The sequence below is a fragment of the Benincasa hispida genome, chromosome 10 (genome assembly GCF_027475165.1).
Source record: "Benincasa hispida cultivar pf3 chromosome 10, pf3_genome.v1.1, whole genome shotgun sequence".
Taxonomy (NCBI): domain Eukaryota; kingdom Viridiplantae; phylum Streptophyta; class Magnoliopsida; order Cucurbitales; family Cucurbitaceae; genus Benincasa; species Benincasa hispida.
In genome coordinates this window covers 62,979,291-62,982,053 of record NC_143487.1, presented here as the reverse complement: position 1 = coordinate 62,982,053, position 2,763 = coordinate 62,979,291, and the positions used below count along the sequence as shown (strand labels likewise).

The 2,763-nt window shown below is 42.5% G+C and overlaps 1 pseudogene; it reads right to left on the bottom strand.

Annotated features, from left to right (window-relative positions):
• Positions 1 to 306: 306 nt before the first annotated feature.
• On the bottom strand, positions 307 to 2,364 carry LOC150033546 (uncharacterized; annotated as a pseudogene).
• Positions 2,365 to 2,763: the final 399 nt, after the last annotated feature.

Genomic DNA, 2,763 nt, shown 5'->3' with positions numbered 1-2,763 from the left:
AGTGTATATGGTGGTTGATGCACCAACTAGGTAAGATCAAAATTTTTCAATACCAAATACTACAGCCAACATTTCTTTTTCAGTAGTGGTATAATGTTCCTGAGAGTCATTTAGAGTTTTGGACGCGTAGGAGATGGGATGTATCAAGTTACCCTTCTTTTGCCTTAACATTGTTCCTACTGCCACATCACTCGCATCGCACATAAGGATAAAGTGTTGCGTCCAGTCCGGTGCTATCAGTACTGGAGCTGTCGTCAACACATACTTCAAAGTTTCAAACGCGTCAGTGCAGTCTTCATTAAAGTTTTAGGGTCGATTCGCCTCTAGTAATGCGCTTAGAGGTCGCGCAATCTGAGAGAATCCTCTAACGAACCATCTATATAAGCCAACATGCCCTAGAAAACTTCGTAAAATTTTAACATTTGCTGATGGTGGAAGTTTTGCTATGACATCTATTTTGGCTTCATCTACTTCCAAGCCAGCTTTAGATACTTTGTGACCCAAAACAATTCCTTCAGTCACCATGAAGTGACATTTTTCCTAATTCAGCACCAAGTTTGTCTCCTTGCATCGAGCGAGGATGACCTCCAAATTATCTAGGCATGACTGGAATGAGTCTCCAAAGACTGAAAAATCGTCCATGAAGACTTCAACGGTCTTTTCTAGGAAGTTAGAGAAGATGGCCATCATACATCGTTGAAATGTCCCCGGTGCATTACACAGCCCAAAGGGCTTGCGTCTGAATGCAAATGTTCCAAAGAGACAAGTAAACGTAGTCTTCTCCTGATCTTCCGGATCTATCAGAATCTGGTTATAACCAGAATAACCATTGAGAAAGCAATAAAATTCTTTACCTGCAAGTCTGCCAAGCATTTGATCGATGAAAGGAAGAGGGAAGTGGTCTTTCTTAGTTGCTGCGTTGAGCTTCCGGTAATCCATACAGATGCGCCAACCCGTGACAATTCTCGAGGGTATGAGTTCATTATTACCGTTGATTATCACGGTCATTCCCTCTTTCTTGGGAACGCATTGGACTGGACTTACCCAACTACTGTCGGATATCTGATAAATAACTCCTGCATCCAACCATTTTAAAATCTCCTTCTTGGCCACTTCTTTCATTATGAGGTTCAGCCTTCTTTTAAGCTCGATTGACCCCGACTTCCCTTCTTCCAGACTAATCTTGTGCATGCAATAAGATGAACTTATCCCACAGATATTTGTAAGCGTCCAACTTATTGCACGCTTGTGCTTTTTCAGCGTCTGCAAGAGAGATTTCTCATTAGGTTCTGTGAGATTTGTGGAAATGATCACAGGTAAGGTGTTGTTGGTTCCAAGGAATGCATATTTAAAGTGTCCAGGTAATTGTTTCAACTCGAGTTCTGGTGGTTCTTCAAGCGATGGACGTGTTGGTTTTGTCCGCCGCTCACTCAGACTTGGTAGCTCTGATTCCTTCATGCTCTCCTCAAATGCGAGGACCTCACATACATGAGTTTCTTCTTCAGGCAACTCAATGTTGTTTAGTTGACAATCTTCACTGTCTGGGAACTTTAATGTGTTCAGCACATTAAACTTCACCTCTTCATTGTCCACGCGCATAGTTAATTCACCTTTATGCACGTCAATTAAAACTTTCCCAGTAGCCAAGAAGGGGCGTCCAAGGATAATTGGTACCTCTCTATCTGCTTCATAGTCCAAGATAATAAAGTCTGCTGGGAATATGAGATTGTCAACCTTCATTAAAACGTCTTCAATCTTCCCTTCTGGGTACTTAATTGTTCTGTCAACGAGCTGAAGGGTGACAGAAGTAGGTTGTGCTTCGCCAATCCCCAATTTCTTAAAAATTGAAAGTGGCATGAGATTAATGCTGGCTCCTAGATCACACAACGCATGACCCACATCTAATCCTCCTATCGAATAAGGAACTGTGAAGCTCCCAGGGCCCTTCTGCTTCTTTGGTAGATTGTTGCTTACTAACGCGTTACATTCCTGCGTGAGCGCTATCACTTCCTTTTCACCGACTCTTCTCTTCTTCGTCAAAATGTCCTTCAGAAATTTTACATATGTTGGCATCTGCTCCAAAGTCTCTATAAGTGGAATGTTGATATGTAGCTGCTTTAAAAGCTTAAGAAAGTGCTTGAATTGATGTTCATCATTCTTCTTCATCAGATGCCTAGGGAATGGTGCGTTCAACGACACCTCAGGCTTTCCCGCGTTAGACATACTAGTTTCTAAATGGCTTGTGGTCTCGAGCGTTCTTTCTTCCCGATCCATTGAACGTGTAATGCGTTCTTTCAAAGGACTGCTATTTCTTGGATTCATTCTTCTTTCTTCAAGAGCTCCTCCACTTCGCAATGTCCCCATGTGACATTTCTTCTTCCTGTTATTGTTCCCAGGTGTTTCGGTATTGCTAGGTAGAACTCCAGGCAGCTTGTTTTTCAACTTGCTTATTATCTACCCTACTGGATCTCCAGGTTTCTGATAGATGACACCTGGTTTTTAGTAATGCGTCGTTCTGGGCTATGTACTCCTTCAATAGGTTCTCAAGTGGAGATCCTGAGCTCGACGCCTGTCCTTCTCTAATGAAGGGTTGTTGATGCTGCTGATGCGTTTGTTGAAATGAAGGTGGCGGTCCATTCCTTTGCTGATGGTTCGCCCCTGGGTGGTGCTCTTGCTGATTTCCTCCTGTTCAAGAAAAATTCGGATGGTTTCTTCATCCAGGGTTATATGTATTAGAGAATGGGTTGTTTTTTTATGAAGCAT